The 19,697-nt window shown below is 43.7% G+C and overlaps 1 protein-coding gene across 7 annotated transcripts in view; it reads left to right on the top strand.

Annotated features, from left to right (window-relative positions):
* The window catches only part of RBM47 (RNA binding motif protein 47), an 81,166-nt gene that overhangs the window by 33,913 nt on the left and 27,556 nt on the right, over window positions 1-19,697 (top strand). Inside the window, exon 1 of one of the 7 annotated variants that reach the window (XM_064449324.1) lies at window positions 2,659-2,721. The exons of 5 other annotated variants lie outside the window; for them this stretch is intronic. The gene's annotated coding sequence lies outside the window, so the exon portion shown is untranslated. Of the gene's footprint in view, window positions 1-2,658; window positions 2,722-3,272; window positions 3,374-19,697 lie in introns of those variants that run through there. One more of the 7 variants, XM_064449322.1, reaches the window with a different exon arrangement.

The following is a 19,697-nucleotide window of genomic DNA, read 5'->3' as shown; positions in this document are numbered from 1 at the left end:
TACCGTCTTGCTGCATGACCTTTGGGAAAGTATCTTAGCCTACCCCAGCTTGTTGAAGAGCCAAAGGCACCAACACTTCAGGAAAATGCCTCACAATGGTACTTAATCCAGTCGTTCATGTTTGCAACTTGCTTTCAGTTGTAACACCCTATAAAAATTACTACTGCTATCACTTTCTTACACAGAAAAGTAAAAATCATTGGTTTTGGATGATTTTCATTTAGAGGTTAATCTCTGAAAACCAGATCAAAGGTTGCACAAGCTTGTGTGAATGAAAGACTGAGTTTTCACAAAGTGGTAGCTGTACAGAGGTATGTAGGGAAGATATTTTTTTTTCTTATTGCTTGTGCAACAATGAAAAAAAGTTTGGTTTCTGTTGTGTTATATCACCTTATCTGCAAGGGCAGATTAGTGGAACAACACATGAGATTGTCCACTGTTCTGTTTGTCCAGGGTGACATGATACAACTTCAGCTGTACCATAGCAGAGCCATCATTTTTCTGTGGTAGCTACACCTGGCAGCTATGACAGATCACTGAGCTTCTCTGAAGTCCTTTGGCCTCAGTCGGTCAATACTATGCACAGTTTGACTCTCTCAGGCCTGTACCATGCTAACATGCATCACAGAGGTATTAGCACTGTGGAAAAGTGAGTACTTGTACAACCTTCCTATAACAGGCAGTGACCTTGTCTACACTGCCAGGTGAACTATATTTGAGCTGGCTCCATAACTTGAGTACCAGTGTTCCACTTTTCCACTTCCAAATCTCACCACTGCAGCCACAGTTTTCAGCCATGCCGGACACCGGACCAGCAGTGTCACAGCATGAAACGTGATGGTGATAAAATCTAGATCTGATCTAGATGGGTGGGCAGCACTCCTCCAGAGTCTTCTGCTGAAATGCTTCTGCAACCAGCAAATGCCAAGTTGCCAAAAGTAGACCTTTTCACAGAAACATGATCTCTTCCCCACAGGTTTTGCTGGGAAGGTCTGAGAGATCTTGAGTGGAGTCCTTATCCAAGCAGGAGAGAGAAACAGCATGGCTGGACCTCCTGCCTCGCCCACCTAGTCCACCTCTCTGGGAGCAGCTCTCAATATGAGGCAGAGCAAGACTGCTATGAGCAGTTCCGGCTCTCTAGAGCTGGTTAGGCAGGGCCTTAAGTGTAGATAAGCTCTTTCAGATAAGCTCCCTCTTTCTGCCTGGGGATCTCAGAGGTGATAGCCACAGCTGAGACTCCAAGCAGCTCTGTGGAATAGCAGGTTGTTATTATTTCCACTTAGATCTGGGGGACCAGCGAGGCACTGAGAGGCTAATGTGATGTGGCACATATCCTGCTGCAAGCCTGAGAAGCTGGCAGAAGATGGGTCTCTTCTGTGTGTTCATCACAGTGCTCTTCCTCACAGGTTGGGAGCAGATGCTGTAAAGCAGCTGTGAGGGTTTTTTCTAGAGGGAATACAAGTTGATGGTTGTGAATTAATAAGGCTCATGCAAAAGACATTGCCAGGTCTTGCAGGTTGTCCTACAGCAGCAGGATTGTGTCTAGCAGCTGTAGAGAAGTCCATATGCCTTCTCTGCTCGTGCAAACAGCCTGTCCTACCAGGGAGTAACAGGCTGCCGCCATGCTGCCCTTAAATACCAAATGTGTGAGAGATTCCCCTTCTGCCTTTCTTTTTCTAGGCAAAAGGGGAGGGGAGGGGAGTGTGGACTGGCAGGAAGGAACGCCACATCTGGAAGCACCCACAGCAAATGATGGCACCTTGTAGAGCTGAGCAGGTTTGTGTGTGCTGGGTGCACTGGGCATACAGCACAGGCAGCAGCCACAGGGCTCATGTTGCTGCAGTGGCTAGCCATGCATCAGCTCCTGCAGGCTTGCCCTGGACTCTGAGGATGCCCACTTGGGAGTCCTGACTCAGGGAAGGCACTCCTGCTTTCGGTGACACATCTGCTCAAGTCCAGCTGCAGCCCGTTGCTGCACCAACAGTCACACGTGCATGCGGGCTGGTGAGCTAGATGCAGCTGTGCCCCGGCCAGCCGTGAGTACACTGCAGTGCGCCCAGTGGGCAGAGAAAGCATCTTCAACTTGACCAGACTCGGCTGGTGTCCCTCAGCCCAGCATCACTGAACATGGACAACCCCATCCCTGTGCAATGGCATGCAAGGTCCAGATCAACTGCAAACCCAGCATGTGAACATGCTCCTTGTACTACGAGGCAGGTTTCAGTAGCTAATCTAACTAGCTAGAGCAGCCAGTGATGTAGATTTTCTCCTTAAACACATACGTTAACATATGTACTGCTTAAGTCAGGGATCCTAGATTAGACAAAATGAATCACTCTTCCTGAAACCAGGACTGAAAGGTCATGACAGATGAAGCAGTGTCACAAAACTAGGACATACAATGTAGCCTAAATTTTCCTGTTGCTCCTTTATGAGCACACATCTGTGTACCAGGTCCAAAAAGTGTCTCCCAGGTTGGGAGCAGCCAGCGAGTCCCAGCCTCTGAGCCCTTCCCAAGCTCAGCAGCTGTCCTCTCCTCCTCGGAGAGTGGCAGTGGCACCTTGTCAGTGCCGTGCTTGGTTGATAGTCCGTTTGAGCTGCCCTCTGTTTGTAATTGTTAACTTGCTGGGAATGGGAAAGCTCTGGCTAGCCCGGGTAGAGCTTCAATTCTGAGGCACTCTCAAGAAGCTGAGACGCCGGAGCAGAGCCTCTACCTGCAAGGTAAACCATCACAGATTGCCTCAGCCATTTCTTTCCCCTGTCTTCGAATTTAGACTCCCTTTGGTCATTTTATCATGCTGTTTCAGGTCTTTTTGTTGTCATTTTGTTTTTTTGAAGTTTTAGCTGTCATTGGAATGACTGCTCTCTTATGCCAAAGATTTATTTGGAAATTTACGTGCTCCCATAAATTAAGCGTTCCCTCTCAGCTTTCAGCCAGGCACGCCTAGGCTTGCATGCAGCCTTAGAACAATACGGAGAAAGGTTATCATGACTTACCTGCCACAGCCACAAAATATCTATTAATAGCACCATTTATGTAGCTTTTTTGTTTTTTTTCCCTTCGTGCCATGCCTTCCTTACATCCCCCTTTTAGCAGATTTCCCCTTTTTTTGTGCTTTGTTTTCTCTGTGGAGGACAGGGTGGGTAAAAGAGGGGTAACCTCTTTGGCACTGGCTCTGCCCCCGTGGCCCCGGCACTGCCTTACCCACGGGGTGTTTGCAGGGAGGGTGGGACAGTGAGCTGCTCACAGCCTGGTAAAACATTGACCCGCGTAGGCAGCCGTGGCCGCAAAGGCACTGGGCTGCCCGGGGAGGCAGGCAGCAGGAGCCCGGCAGCAGCCAGCACCCACAGGAGCACACCAGCCTTTCCCCAGGTACCATTTTCCACTTCCATTTTCCTAGCTTTGAGAGGCAGAAGTGCAACAGCGCTTGGTTATAAGGTTTGCCAAAGCTTCCTTACCTAGAAGTCGGAAGACGAGTTGGCATTGTTATTTTGCTGTTTGCTTGCGTCAACTGTAGTTGACTGCATGGTGTCATCTAAAGCACAGGTTGATTAACCCATGATTGATTAGCTAGTTGTTTTGATTTTAGTGTATCTTCATCTAAAAAATAAACAAACAAAATTAATGCACGGTTGCATTTGAAAACTTTGTGGTTTTCTAGTAAAACTCAAAACAGCTGGCTTCCGCTTGTCTTCTAACTGAAGAGCAGGAACAGGAGTCAGAGTTTCTAATGAAAATGTGTAATCTAATTATTGCAACAGGGATGTGGGTAGCAACTCATGCTGAAAAATACTTGCTGATGTTGGATGAGCTTTGCGAAAGAACGGGAAGTGACTAATTTTTTTCAAGATTTTTTTCCATGTTCCAATGCAGTAGACACAGAAAAAATATTAGGATTTAAGTTCCTAATATGCATATGCCACTGAGACATGTGGAGCTGAATAGATCCAAGTAATTGTTTTAAGTTTGCTCAGTGACCGAAAGTTTCTACCACACTGTGGAAGCTGACTGGTTCATGCAGGAACCATCCTCTGCATGTGCTTTGCTGGTCTCGATGTGTCTTTATATCAGTGCATATGGTGACTCCCCAGAAATCACCTTTTACATCCCAGGTGACTGTCAAGTAACCCTGAAAGAGGAATTTTCACAGAGGGCTCAGTGTGAAGTAGCTGACATGTAGTCAGTATTCACAGTTTATTGTCACTACAATTTGCGTGCAATGCAAAACGCAAGAAATTTAAAAATTTGTTGCTTCCAGTTTATGAGTGTCAGCCCCTAGCTGTGCTTGGTGCCTGCTTCAATCCTTCCTGATGTGACAGATTTTCTTGATATGTTTGCTAATATGACATGCTATTTATGTTTAGTATATGCTCAGTGGTGTTAGGCGGTACTGAAGTACGGTAACATATTTACTTTATTAAAAGTAGTCTAAGTGTGGCTTCAGTTCTCAGCAGTACTAAAATTCCTAGAGCAAAGTGCAGGAAAAAATTACTGGAGAACAAAGCAACTAGGTTCCCACAAATGTCTGCTTTAAAGGATTGAAATATGATTCAAGACAAATTTTGGTGAAGGCTGCACTGTAGTTTCAGTCTGTTGGTGAATTTGTAGATGTAAAGCATCATGATTATGATGAAAGTGTGTGATTTTCTTGTGTGTCATAGCTGATGTGTGATTCTTGCCCTCCCTCTCCCAGGAATGGTGGTTCCAGTATCTGATACTAAATTGGACTGTTGTAGAAGTTTCTTTTGCTGTAATTAAAGAAAGAGTTCAAATCTTATCTCAGAGCTTACAGAGGCTGAATTAAAGCAAAAACATCTAAACCAAAAGACAGTGGTGACAATGTTATCTTGCCTATTTTCATACAAAGCTAGGGTTCTAGCTGGTGACTACAAGGGAGATTATGTGGCTTAAATGGAAGGAATAGGACTGTTGGCAAAATCTGTTCAGTCTTCGAGTCCTGTTTGGACTACGGAGGACTTTTTTCAGAGCAACTCCAACTCCTTTCCATCTTTGAGTCAAGGAATCAAGGAAAAATGCTATCAGATAGACAGGTTTCAGGACAAGGGGCTCATAACTGTCTGTAAATTATGGGCAACTTAAATTGTTTCAGTAAATAATAACAACATATTATTATGTGCTAAAATGAAGCAAGGAGATTTCATTTCACGTGCTGTATTTTCAGCACAGCTGTTTACCAAGTCTCAGTTGGTTAAACCTGTGTACATACACTGAAAGGAGCAGGGCTGTACAGGGATCACGAGGACAGCCTGGTCTGCAAAATCTTTTTCCAGATATACGAGGTGGAAAAGATCAAGAATAATGCTTAGCCTGGACTGGTTGTGGAGTTGCTAGTTAAAAACAAGTCTTTAGTCACCCTTAAAGGCAGTTCCTGACACAGGCATTACTGCTAGACCTATGCAAAATAAGATATAATGAATCCCACAGAGATCACATAGTGACACTTTTTCAAATTCCCCTTTACAGGAGAGAAGAAAGTTTTATATTTGAACCAGAAATGCTTATAGTAAAGGGATATTTTAAAATGGGAATAATCTCTACAGATACTTTGGAAAGGAGTGATACTTGGTCAGTAGAGATGCTGCTTGTTCAGATGGCAGAAAAGGGAAACACTGCCAAACAAAAAGTCCCATGCAACCAGAATTACAGAAGGTTAGCAGGGACATGGCAAAACTCTGCCATCTCCTCCCCAGAAAGTGTCAGGGTTACCCACTTGCTCGCGGGCACCAGGGCCTCACATGCCAAGCAGTGCCCTTGTAGAGGCACAAGTAGCCTCGGTCCCTGTTCTCCGCGGGCAGGTGATGGGCATGTCACCAGGAGGGGCCCACAAGGAGCGTCCAGGCAGTGCCTCAGCAACCTCTTGCGCTCGAGCACTCATTCCAGCAGCTTTCATTTGTTTATTGTACTTGTTGGTGTAGCAGCCATCACATCACAGGCAAGATGTTGCAATCACTTTCCTGGATTCCCCATTACAAAGACAACAAATCACCTGTAGCAGACAGGTTACTTGGGGTTTGCCGTGCTGGACGTCTTTTTTTAAGAACGTACTCCAAGTGGAGACCTTCACAGCTGTTATTTTTTTCCCATGCCACATGGCACCTGGGTAAGGCCTTTGCAGATGCTTTGGGCTTGAGATAGAAAAGAAGCGGTCTGCAGCCTCTGGCAGGAGTCTTGTTCCTTCTATGAAGATATGACTCTGAATATTGGAAAATCTTTTCATATTGTCCACTTGTACAATATCCAGAACACCTCCTTCATGTTGCTTTGGGAGCAATTTAAAACTTTAGCATTTAATTATTTTATTATCTTAAGTCAGAAGTGTGATTTTACTGGGGGATTTTTGCCCTTTATAGGAGTAAGGGTTTTCTGAGGGAAACAATTTACCTTTTCAGAGCCAGCTGCAGAAGCATATTTTTGTGACAATAAGCTGTTTTCCCTCTTTCTGTTGTGGTGAATGAAATGATCAGGTAAAATGCAAACCTTAAGGGACAGTGATTAGAAACAAGCAGACTTACCCTTGCACATTTCCAGCTAAGCATAAGTACTAGCGATGCAGTGAAACCCCAGCTTTTCAATTTTGCTAAAATAGCACAAAGTGTTAACCCATGGTTTGCAACTGAACATGAAATATAATCTCTGTGAAATGAAGTAACTTTAATTATTTTAATTACCAAAATTATTTTGTGCTGGATGCATGTATATGCAGTTCCCAATGATGTCAATGAGAAATGAATGCTTAGATCTTGATTTAGTTTCTTGTTCTTTGCAATGTGTACTTTCAATGAGAATATTCCTTTATGCAACTTGTTGCTTTCAGTAGTAACTGAACTTTTGTTCTCATCAGAAGTCAGATGTTGCTCAGATCAGAGTGCAGTATATAGTTGATGTTTAAACATATCTATCCAAATGAATGGCAGCCCTGCCCTCCTGTCCCCAGTGCTGGGTCACAATGTTTCCCTTTACTTCCAATATTTAACAACAGCTGTCAATATCAGACAGTATTTGCTTATACGCTCAGAGGCAAAAGTAGAAATAGCAACCAATAATTTTAGCAGAAATGTTTTTTTTAATGGCTGACTAAACAGAGGCTTACTTCTCATACTACAGTATCCTGACTCACGTGGATTTACTGGTCTTCTTCCCTGCCTCTCCCAAGCTATGAGAATGAAAAGCAAAAGACACTGAGCAAAACCTGCAGTGACATTTAACCTTCATATTTGGAACAAATCAAGTTTGAGAGGTCATCACATTGCCTCTTTTGTATCTAGTGAGTATTTGGCTTAAAAACAAAAACTCAAACCAATTGGTTTTGTTGTTGAGTGAGGGAAGTCGTGTTTTGCAGATGTGAAGCCTCTACTTTTCATCCTTTCCAAAGAGCTGCAGAGAACAGTCATTATTCCAGTCCTTCCAACCTCCTGCAAAGATATTATCAGACAAATGCTGTGGCACTAGAGCAGTGATATATTTTGTAAATGGCCTCCAGAAAAAAATGCACATCTTGCTTGAATCTTCTTTCATCTGGGCAGGTTTTGTAATTGCAACTGAATGCAGCCCCAGCAGCAGCCCTTAGACAAATTGCTAGTTGGGATCATGCTAAGTTTTACTGAACCGAATGCGTTCACCAGAAAAATTGGGGATGCTTTAAAGGGAAAATTGCTATGTAAACATTCTGCAATCCACAGAAACATCTTTTTCTAACCTGTTTTATGGCACTTTTGTCAATGCTTCTCCAAGCAATACTTAGGGCAGTCGCTCTATCATGGAGTTCTTTCACTTGAACAGCTCCCAGGGATGCTCAAACCACACCTGTAGTTAGCTCTGTGGGGGCAAACAACTTTATAAATAAAGCTGAAACTAAGGACTTGACAATAGGAAAATTCATGGATAGGCAGCTACAGGCTAGTTTAATGGAATTGCTCAGTCTGTTGGTGTCAGTCAGTGGGACTGATCTTTGGGAACTACATTGCCATTACATACTGCATACCAAAAGGGCTTCATCAGGGAGAGCTTATGAGTAAACGCTATGTCTGATAGGGCTATGCTTGCCTGGGCTGTTAACTAGACATAATGGCAAGGATGGCTCTGAATGGAGCTCCAGAGTAGAACTCATGCTGCAGTACTAAAAATCTATAGGACGTGCCTATGGACCTCTACAAGTCCCTTCAAGCACCACGTCTGCTTGAAAATGTAGGAAGAGTGCCTGGGATTACTGTGTGAAAATCTTGGTTTGCTTGGTGGTGGTTACCATCAGCACTACTTCATTTTTATTTAAAAGTTCTTGTCACTCAGTCTTGAAGCACAAAGCTTAGCTCTGTGTTGGCAGTCAGGTGGGAATCCCTTAGTAAGGGGGACTTTGAAACTGTGCAATGCTGTAAATACAGGCATAATCACAGTGGCTGCAAAAACAGTATCATAGTTAGGAGCATGAGATGATCGTTGGACTCGATGATCTTAAAGGTCCTTTCCAACCTAAATGATTCTATGATTCTATGATTCTGTCTACCCAAATGAAGAGCACCACCAATCCCAGAGCTCTCTGTGGAGAGGGCATGAAATGGGGGCAGGCGTGGGGGCCAAGGGGAGGGCTGGAAGGCAGGGAAGGAGCTCTGGGCATCTCATGTCTCAAGACAACCCTGTGAAAAAAAATCCCATGGAGAGGAGCAATGTCACAGGAAGAAAGGGGGAGAGTGGTGAAGGGAGTGGAAGAACAGCAAGAATGGCCAATATCCAGCTGTCTGGATGTCAGAGGAGCTGCCTGTCTCCAAGGCTTATCACACCCTGTAGCAGACCAGGGCCATCTGGGTGGAAATCTGAGATGGCAGTGCTGAGGAGCAATGAAAAGGGCCTAAACAGCCTTGTCTTCTTGATTCATCTGTTCTGTTCATCTTCCTACTTCTGAAAGACCTTATGCTTCAGTGTCTTGTGATATCCTCTGTACACCAAAATACCAGATGATATTGAAAGGACAAGGACCGCTGCAGATACAGTCCTTCCTTTTCACAGTCTGGAGATGAGGGGAATAGTCAGTACATCCAACAGAATCATATTTTGACAGGCTCAACAGGTTACAGTCCTCTTCTGCAGAGCCCTGGTGGGGTTTCACCCTGGACTAAAGTCAGTGAAGAACTTCCTGGTCCATTTTGTGCCATGCAGTTGCTCCAGTGAGGCTGAACAGAAAAATTTCTTTCTTATCAGCCAAGGTGAAAACCATCATTGTGGTTCTGTACTACCACCACAACTACAGATAGCCCACATTAGAACTAGAGTAATGCACAGCTGTTGAATACAGCGCTGTTCTATATGCTAAGTTTTTTCGCTCTAAGTTTTAATATATTTTCTGCTGCAGAATATTTTAATGTAAATGGTTGGTGAGTTAACACTGATGTTGGATACAAACACTGTGACTCACTAACTGGAGTAATGTACATGTCTGCAACTGGACATTTTTCCGTGACTGCTTTCTGCACAGACGTAAAGAACATTTCAATGAAGAATGTGTTTCTAGTTTTTAAAATGACAAATAGAGAGGTGAGCAGCCTTTTGTAAACAGAAGCAGGATACATAGAGAATTTTCTTCTAAATTTCATGATGACACATCTCCCCTACGGAAGAAAAGAGGGAAGGCATGGAAATGAAATCCGGTTAAGGCATTTCAATTTGTGTTCATTCAACACTGTAGGCTCAGCTCTGCTCTTCATTTGCATTTAAACAAGGAAGTTTCAATAATGAAATTGTTGAATTACTTGGGAGTGTCTTCAAGGCACTGTAAAAACACAGTGAAAGCTCTTCTGTGCGTTAACTGCAGCGGTAGGGAGGTTACTGAGACCTCTGGCTACATATTGGGAGAGGCAGGTAGGGTCCACCCCAGCAAGTACATGTGTCATTTTAAACACATTGTAATTGTGTTAATGTAAACAAGATTTAAACTGTTTTCACTTGCTTAGATACTTTGCTGCATTGAGAATCTAATTAGAGATCTGTTTTATGGAAAACTGAGGAACTAGGTTAAAAAGAAGTCAAGAGGGAGTTATCTCAAAAACATGCATAATAATCATTCTTAGTCAAATCTTTGAATTTCTGATGGACACTAGCAAAACAGGCAAACTCATGCTTCCATAAGTTCTTCAGGTTCTTCCCGTTCTTCCGTTACGGGGGTGAGCAGCCTTCTTAAACTCCCACCTGATGAAGGGAAGGGACTCTGTGTTAGCACCCCATAACAACACTTGGTGCAGACCTTCGTTAGCCCTGGATATGTAAGCGCTCTCTGGCAACCTCACTAGACTTTGTGTCCAGAGTCCATGATTGCTCTGCCTGGCAAGTTATTAACTGGCATTTAAGTTTATCATGGCGCTGAACTTTGAGGGCTGATATTTTTTTTTCTTGAATATGCTGGAGATGTATGTGAAAAAAAACAGGGGGCGGGGAAGAGTGTTTTGAAGAAGTCAAATTTTGACAGCATTTTAGGAAGTCAAATTTTGACAGCGTTTTGAGAATAGAGTTGTACTAACATGCCAGGCTATGGGAGATAGGATCTGTGTCTTTGCTTTTGTTTTTCTGCTTGTCCAATCCAGTTCTAGGGAGCTTGCTGTTTTGTTTAAACTCAGGTTTTCCAGAGTTGTAATTATGTAAATTACTTATAGTTAATGCTATGTTTTTGTGAGTGAAGTCCAAGTAATTTAAAAAAGGGTCGTTCTAGCTTATAGACTAGTTTCTGTGTTAAAACAGCAGGCACGTCTTTCTTAAGGGAAGTGAAAAATTGAAAATATCTCTGGTTTGTGTCCTTCGGACTGTTAGCATGCAAGATCTGTGAGTTTGTGTAAGGGAGGACATCTGCAAGGATCTGACAAATAGATTTACAAGCAAGTCAATGAGTGCAGCCTCCCCCTGCTTCTGCTTTTTGATCCAGGTGACCACCTTGACTCTGGAAGACAGTTAATGCTCAATACTCCAATATCTGCAGGTAGAGTTTTGATATTAGAGATGATGGCAGTTCTCGACAGAGGAGCCTTTGCACATAGCTCAGCAACTGGCATTTGGTCATTCCAGGTCTAACTTTCATCTGACTAAAAAAAGAAAACCCAAACCCCACTACTTTTTTTAATTAAGCAACTTTATAAATGTTAAATATTTTTAGCTTTGAGGGCAGCTTTTTGAGACCTCAAATGAGCAATAGATTTTCCTGTTTACTTATAAAAATATTTGGGAGTAGCACTTTTTAGTCATATAGCTAATTTATAGTGTGTATAAGTCTCCTGTCAGCTCTGTCAGTAGGAGATGGATAGGGTCAAATATTTGGGGTTTTTTTTGAAAATTAATGTGGGGTGGAGTAAAAAGGCTGTTTGGGTTTGGTTTTTTTTTTTAAGAAAACCATCACCAGAACAAATGTACCCATCCGGATCATCTGTTCAAGTCAGCTTTCAAACAGGATTTATTTCTGATTCATGAGCATGCTCTATTTCTCATTTATTCCTCTGGCTGCTGATGTGAAAAAGAACAGACACAAATACCAGGAAGATGTAACCCCTTCCCCTGGCCTAAAAGCAAGGAAAATGCACAGCAAAGGGCAGGAAAGCTGCTGGCCAGCTTACAGTCCCAGCTGGTCGGAGGGCATGTGCACAGTGGCTCCATACCCAGGACCATCACCAGATAGGTCTGGTGAAGAGACAGCACTTTTGCCTTGCTGAGGGGGACATAACATTAAAACATGACTAGTGTTGACTGGGTCGGTACTGAAAGGGGAATGATTCAACCCTTTGCAGCTTCTCAGAGTATTATACAGCAATTAAAATAACTCCCACTACGTAAAAATGCACCATCAGATAACAGGACACTCTGACTCGTTAAACGTACCCTTGCCAAAATAATTTCTCGGAGTGTTCCAGTTTCTTGCTTGGGTCACAGTGTTAAATCATTACTTGCACTCAAAATCCATGAGCCAGCTGGTTGAATAGACTCATAAACACAGCTGTGGTGGCGGCTACTTTTTAGAAGGTTTTCTTCAAGCATTTGGCTTGACTTTTAAAAATAGCCTGTTCATTCTGCACAGCCTCTCATCTCCAAAGCATGACCCCCTTGTTGAAATCTGATCGTAAAATATGACTTTACCATTCACCTGCTACCAGTGGATGCTTTCTGTACGAGCTGGGTATAATAGCACAGTACTTCATTCATGTTGTTCAGTGATTTGATGCTCTTAGTGGCAGGCTGTGCTGTAAGGTGTCTCTGTCTCTTCTGCTTGCCTGTCTCTTCCGTGGGGAAAGGCTTATTTTCATTTCTTCAGGTTTTTTTTTAACCACTTGCACTGCAAATGCCCATGTGAGGGGGGCAGGTGTGGGGATGTGTATATTAATCTTTACACCTCCCTCAAAATGCTCCAATGCAAGTTTCTTCACATTTATAAATGAAATAACCTTTTAGCTGTAGGCCTACATTTCAGAGAGCTGCTCTACTTCCAAGCAAACAGAAGGAAAATAAGTTTTGCCTCACCTGAGCCCAGGGTAGTTTTTTCCTGGCAAGTTTCAGTAGAATCACACAAAGTCTTTTGGAGGTATGACACCAAACATTTGTAGCTTGCCCCTCAGATTTCCGGAATTATTTAGCCTATTGGACATTATTTTTGTATAGAGTAACTTCTGTAACCAGCAGTCTTCACTTACGTTTACTAACTATGCTGTGGTCCTTAGGGGAAGACAAAAAGTAGGTAGCAGACAGTTTATTAATTTAAATGAATATAAATTTATTATTTATATCAGAAACTGCGGTGATCCACTAACACCTCTGGAGCAGGCTGACTCATCCGCACAAAATGTGTCCCAGGTCTTCTCTAGTGCCTGTGATGATCCTCTTAGCCCTAAGGCATAATTATAATTTCTCATATGCTTTTTGTTAGCTATTGGTTCCTGAAGCAGAGAGGTGTCATGAAACTGAGGGTGTGCATTTGGCTGCAGCATGGAGTCACACAGGGGACACCTGTGGGTGCAGGGATCCTCTTGGAAGACACTGCTGCATCAGTCCAGGCAACCACATCTGGCATGGGCTAATCCATTTTTTGACGGTCCCTGGAGCTGCATCTGGGCTTTGTTCAGGAATAACTCGTTGATTCTGTCCAGAAGAGGACCCCAAAGCAAACATTGATTCAGTGTGGATGCTCAGCAGGCCAGGACAGGGGATAACCTGGAGAACTGAGCTATCACATGGTGCAGATGTGCAGAGTGCATGGGTCTGCCCTAAGCTGCTCCAGGCATCAAAGTGGGCAGAGGGTTTCACTGGCTGGGGCAACGAAAAGGACACATGAACCCTCCTTTGCTCTCTCACAGGCCAGGTGGAGGTGCAGCACAGGCAGTGGTCCAGCCCTTCCTCCTCCTTCCCCTTGTGGGAATAAATGCTACCCTCCTTCAGAAGGGAGTATCTGCAGCTCCTCCACAAGAGACAAGAGCTAGGTAGGGGGTTATGGACTTGTGTTATGGCTTGTTGAGATTTTTTTTAAACAACACAGCCTTGGAGGAGAGCATACATGATTAGAACCAAAAGTGTTCAGAAGAGCTCACAGTTTCAATTGAAGTTTCATGTCTGGGATATAATTTCTGGGCCAAACCAACTGCTCCAAAGCAGCCAGAGAACCCACCCGAAATGTGAGACCCCCCAACAGCAACCTGTGGCCCAGGTATGTCAAGTGGGGCTCTTGCATGCCATTCTGCCACCTGACTGCAACACATTCATTTTCCCCAAACCACATCTGCAGCTGTCGTTTCCTCTTTCTGAGCTAGGAACTGACACTGGCGTTTGTAAAACATTGTGCTTCCAGCTTGACAGGCACTTAAGGAAACTCCTAAGAGGTAGTGATGGATTCCCTTTGCTCCTATTATAAATTTTCCCTGCTTTCACTCGGTTCCTTATTTTCTCTAATAAGCCCAGTCTAAATGTATAGTTATATTCATTCTGACTGCGAAGTTGAGCAAGCGTTGGCTTCCCTGTTCTGATGAGAAACAAGAGCATTGTTTGATATTAAACAATACATTGTTTTGGTGCTTTTGCCGCTTTTGAGAGTAAGGACATCAGAAACAAAGCCCTGTAATGGGATAATAAATAAACCAGGTTTTCCCTTTGCTGAAATAAATGCACAGTAGTGTGCAGTACGTTAGCTGTCAGGGGTTTCCAAACCACCAGGCAGACAACTAGTGGGATTGTTCCCTTGTACATCCTTGTTAAAGGGCATCGTTGACTCCAGATTTCTACCTGTCCTCAGTCTTTCTTCCTTGTTTTATTATAAGGTCAGCTCTTTCTGAATATGTCTTTTGTGTTACTATTGCCTTAAAATTAAGCACTGTTATAAAGAGCAACTGAAAGATGGAAAAAGATAAGAGAAAAACAATTCCTCTTCAAACCATTCCTTCTGTGCATTGTCCTCTTTCTAGAGAAGGAGAGAAGGAAGGAAGGCAGCTCTTTCTGGTCACAACGCTTCTACTAATGAACTGAAAATAACAAAACCAGCAGCCAGGATTTTCTATACATGTCCTCCCATTCCACGAGTGCAAAACCCCATTTTTTTCTCTCTTTGCTATAGGCTACACTTTTAGATGTTTTCATTATTTCCTCTGTGACATTCCAGTAACTTTACATTTGTATCTGTTGCATAGTTAAGGAAGCATAAATTCAGTGGTTTTGAAAACAGAAGGACGTTTTTAGGGTCTAGGTTAATTAAAAAATGTTACATGCTTAATGAAATGAAAGTGTAGCATAGCCTCAGAAATTTGATTTTTACTTAGGGTTAGAATGTAACTGTGTACTTTTTGCGTAATTTTGATAAGCTTTCTGTGAGTTGGGCAATATAATGATTAAAGTTTGTGTCTGAAAGATGGAACTGTTTTTTAAAAATGTTTTTGTTTTAATATGCAGGTATTTAAAGTCAGACCTCCCCAGGCCAATATCTAGGCACTTACACAGTCTTCAAAGGCTCTTGAGCATGCTTAGTTCCTACTTATCTCAGTGTGAATTTGACAGACAAGGACTAGAGGTTTTAACATCATTATAACCGTCTGATCTATGAATAGCAGAACTTATTAAGTCTGGTTTTCTACAGTATCACCATAGGAATGCAGAGCAATTCCAGCTCCATCCCGTGTCCCCAGCTCCTCCCACCCTTTGCATTCCTCTCCTGCTCCTCTTTGCACCCCTTCCTGCAGGTTGGGTGGCTGCTGGGGGCCGTGGTTGCCCTCACCCGCAGGACGTATAGCCCTGCTGGCCACTGCTTCTCAGGGTGGGGGAACAGCTCTGCTCTAACTGCCTCTCCCTCAGTCACATACAAATTTAATCTCTCTGAATTAGCCCTGGCTTTCCTAAAGCTCTGAGACCTCTCTCTGCCTGTGTGCTGCTTGGTCGCAGCCGGGCAGCAGGTCCACAGTGGTGAATGGGGAGAACGGGGGCTGACAGGTACGACGTGATTTCGTATGCCTGGGGTGGGGCATGGGGCCTTTTTTAGGAAACCAGGCTGGGAACAGCACACATTCAGCAAAACTGGGAAGAGCGTGCAAGTGCTAGGGTGTGCAAACAGGGAAATGAACTCCCAAAGACAACTAATCTATCTATTCCCTGTTTGCTCGGTTACGGTGGCAAATGCTGTTTGCCTTCTGCGCTGAAATGCACTCCCTCCCCTTCCAAATTTTACAGTAGTTTATGCCTGTGAGCTTTGAGTGTCACAGCGGCTTTACTTCTGGATCACCTGCAGTAAGCCAGAGTGGCTTTAGCTGTTTAACCATGGACTTTGTTCGTTTTGACATGCTGACCTTTGGCCAGAGGAGGTAGGAGAGAAACGAAACACGATCACAGTGTACCCAGGGAGGAGCCTTATGTAAGGTGCCCTTGAATCAGCTCAGGTCATCATTAGGGGTTCCCTTGATAGTTTCAGTAAAAAAGCATCTGAAAGCACGAGGTCTGTCCTGTTGTTTCTCTGTGACCTACGAAGTCCCCAGCTGGGGTCTCGAAGCAGCAGGTAGCTGGGTGCTGGGGATGTGACGGCGACAGTGGCACCAGGCACGCAATGGCTTAGCAGGGCACAAGCCTGCTGCTGTCGGCCGGCTGAGGAGCGACCTGTAGGTTAGTAACCACACCCTGCAGTGGTATCAATTTTGGTCATGTTTATATTTCCTACAGTATTTAGCAGGGATGCAGGCTGTGTCAGAGGATGCCTGGTGGGAGAGGCACCTGTTTCAGCCTCCTGGGCAGTAGTAGATGCCCTAAAACACAGTGGAGTGTTCATAGAGGAGGTGGTGATGGAAAACCCTTGTTTCAGAGAAATCTGTCATCCTAAACACTAAATGCAAGAGACCATCTTCTGCCTTAGATATGAAGGTTATTTCTTTCCTGGTGCTGACTGTGCTCTGAGTACAGCTGAGTTAGAAATGGGCAGTCATTGTGGAGGCTCCTGTTCTTCCAGGTTGCAAGTGCCCTCCTGTGCTGCAGAGGTGGTCACAGCATGCACAGCAACCATCGTGCTGTACTCCACAATTGCGCTTCTAACATGATGTTTAGTCTTCTAAGGCTATCAATAACAGACCAAAAGTAACTTTTTCACCTGTATAAAATGGTCTTTTCAGGACTAAATGTGCAAATTCAAAATATTTAATTTTGACGTAGCTTAGTGACTGCATAAGCAAATGTCTTTTCCGTTGTCGGCATCATCAATATACTTAGGAAATTATGTGCAAAGGAATTTTAATCCACTAAGGTTTCATTTTGAACAATAATTGTTCCCAAAAGAATTGAGATTTTCCAAAGAAAAGCAGTCTAAAGCCTCAGTATAACCTTACTACTCTTCATTGTTCTTGCGGCACATCTTCAGAAAGAGGTTTGGCTTCATTTACAAAGGCCAAATATCAAAACAAGAGAACCCTCACCACCTGATGGCTTTATTTATATTTCCGGGATGTGCTGTTTTGTACATACCACCAGTTTCATACTGTGAAACATAAGAGAAGTCAAATTAAAACCCTGATACAACATTTTTCATGTGATTTATAATGATGTGGCACCAAGAGTGAATTAACTTCATTCAGATAAACTTATACAGCAACAAAATTTGAACCATCTCTTCACATACACCCTGAAATATAAACAGAGCAAATAATTCCTTCTACAGATAGAAAATTCAGACCTCAAGGGTAATGTTGAAATCTAAGTATTTGGACAGGTGAAGCACAGGTAACAACCTGGTTGTTGCCACATTAATCTGTGTACTAGACAGCAATGTATTACAATTTCATATTCAGAGATTCTGTGCTAAATCTGGTGAATCAAACAGGGTAAGACTGGGACAGACTACACAAAAATGTCTTCCTTTTTGTTTTGGAATAACCCCCAGTAATGTAGCAGGAAAGGCAACGTCCTCAAACGTAGGTCTCTGCTTACCTCCAGTGGTGCTCTGAAGACAGTACACAACCTTACAAAGGTCAGATTTCAACCATTTTAGATGCATGGAGACTGTGGCAGCTCTTTCTCTGGATATTTCGTAACATGCTTACCTTTAAAATGCAACCAATATGTATTCCCACCAATTGAATGTTCTTCCTTTAGGAGTTTACCTTGCATGTTTTTGAGAAGGTTAAAGTCACTGACCTTTTAAAGTTCCTGAGAAGATTTTAACTGCGTTGTTGGGTTGTTGTTTTTTGTTTTGTTTTGGGTTTGGAGTTTTTTTTAAGAAAAGGGAGTATCTCTGCAGGATTACAGTAATTTGTCACCTGGATAACCCACTGACAAACTGCAATTTCCTGTTTAATTGCAGATGCATCCTTGCAAACAGCTAAAGTCTCAGGTGCATGGTGAGCATTATTTATGCACAACAGTTGACCACAGTAGTTCCCATTAGTTACATCTCTGCTAACAAATAAAATATACCAGGGTTTCTTCTCTGGACCCAAAGGCAACACAGCACGTAGTCTGTTAGCTGATGTCTTCTCCTTGCCCCCAAACCAAGGTGGACTTGCCCACAGTGCCTACCCTGGGCACTCCCAGGGTCTACACGCACCCACCGTGCAGAAGGGAATAAATATAAGAGATAAATAGGGCAGAGCTGAGAGAGCAGATATTGCTCAGAAGAGCTTTTTTTGTGTGTCCAACCCCTCCTTCAGCCAAAGGAAAGGGAACTTCCTGTCTCAGGACTGTTTAGCTTCTGGGGCTAAACTCAAGCATTTGGTTATTGCCAGTTTGGAAACGACCTCTTGAAAATACAAACCTTCCCCTAGAGATAGGGAGTGTGGGACTTAGGTGTGTCCTGAATGAGATATACCCCCTACTTAGGCTTTGTGAGTGGCTCAGGAGCGGCAGATCCTAGGTCACTGTAGTAACATTTTCTTTCCTGAGGAAGGAAAAGAGCAATTTAACTAACAGATTTAATAATTACAGCCATTCAGACCATTCTTCTCATTCCTAAACATTTCAGCTACCATGGTCCTTGAAATCACACACTTTGCCTGGTTTATCTTGTCAAATATCTATAGAGGTAAGTTATGTCAACAGTGCTCTGAGGTCTTTCTTTGAGAGAGAGGTGTTTTATAGCAGAAATGTAGTCCTGTAAAAAAATCACCTTCCTGTGATTACTGGAGCTGCCCATTAACACAGCCCTTGAGCACTTTCAAGTTTCATTATACCAGCTTTACCCCGCAGGGTGACCTGGGGCAGCTCTGGCAGTCATGGGGATGATGCCCGAGAGCCCCGCACTGGTGGTGGGCCCCAGCTCAGGTGCAGCCATGGAGGTGAAAGTGCCCTTTTACTGTTTAAGCACGGTTGGTTACGGTGGGTGGTTTTACCACAGGGTTGCAAAGTTCATAAGCAAGAACTGCTTATGTTACACTTGTGTTTCTGCACTGTGCAAGTGGCTTGGTATAGATGTAGCTCTAGGGCTTGCCTGTGCTGTAGATAACATGTTTGGTGGAATAACAGGCAAACCCATCCTGTTACCCCTACCGTGGAAGCACATCTTAGATCGGCAGCAGAGTCCTTTTGGTTGCATAGCTTAAATCAGCACAAAAGCAGAGCAAGCCGCAGCTGCTCAGGAGCAGCATGCCTGCAGCAGATTTCTGGTATAACACTGGCTGCTAAGAAGAAAGTTCAGCTAAAGGCACGTTTGCAGCCCAAATCCTGCCTGCCCATAGTGAAGGTCAGCAATGGAGAGGAGCAGACAGGATGCAAACACTGGCAGAGGAGGAGCCAGGGCACTGGGGTGAGGCTAGGTAAGGCGAGAGCATGTGACGGCACACGCAAATCCACACTGGGCCACGGGGACAAAGTGTGCCGTGCCGAGGTAGGGCAATGGGCCAAGAGGTGTGACCCCGCTCCTGACTCACGGCAGCACGCACTGCCAATGGGTGACTCAGGCACAGCAGCTTTTTACCATGTAAAGTCCCATCCCAGGTATTCTGGCAGCATAGGACTGGTATAAAGCTTAGTCTGCTTAACGCAGACTTCTTTGGTAATGACGCCCTTTCTGCACATGGCAGTTCAGGCTCTGCTGGTACAATAAAAAGCTGCATTTTCTAATTCTGACAATAAATCAGTGTTCTGAGATATGTAAGTTATGAACGTGTAGCGAAACATAATGTAAGTGACACTGGAATTAATGGATACGGTAAATGCTCCTGCAGCTCATTCAGCCTCCTCTAGTCTAAATTTTTCCTTCATGTTACTG

This window comes from Phalacrocorax carbo, chromosome 4, assembly GCF_963921805.1.
Source record: "Phalacrocorax carbo chromosome 4, bPhaCar2.1, whole genome shotgun sequence".
In the NCBI taxonomy this organism is placed as follows: Eukaryota; Metazoa; Chordata; class Aves; order Suliformes; family Phalacrocoracidae; genus Phalacrocorax; species Phalacrocorax carbo.
Note: the sequence above shows the minus strand (reverse complement) of the source record. Positions and strands in the feature narration are given on the sequence as shown.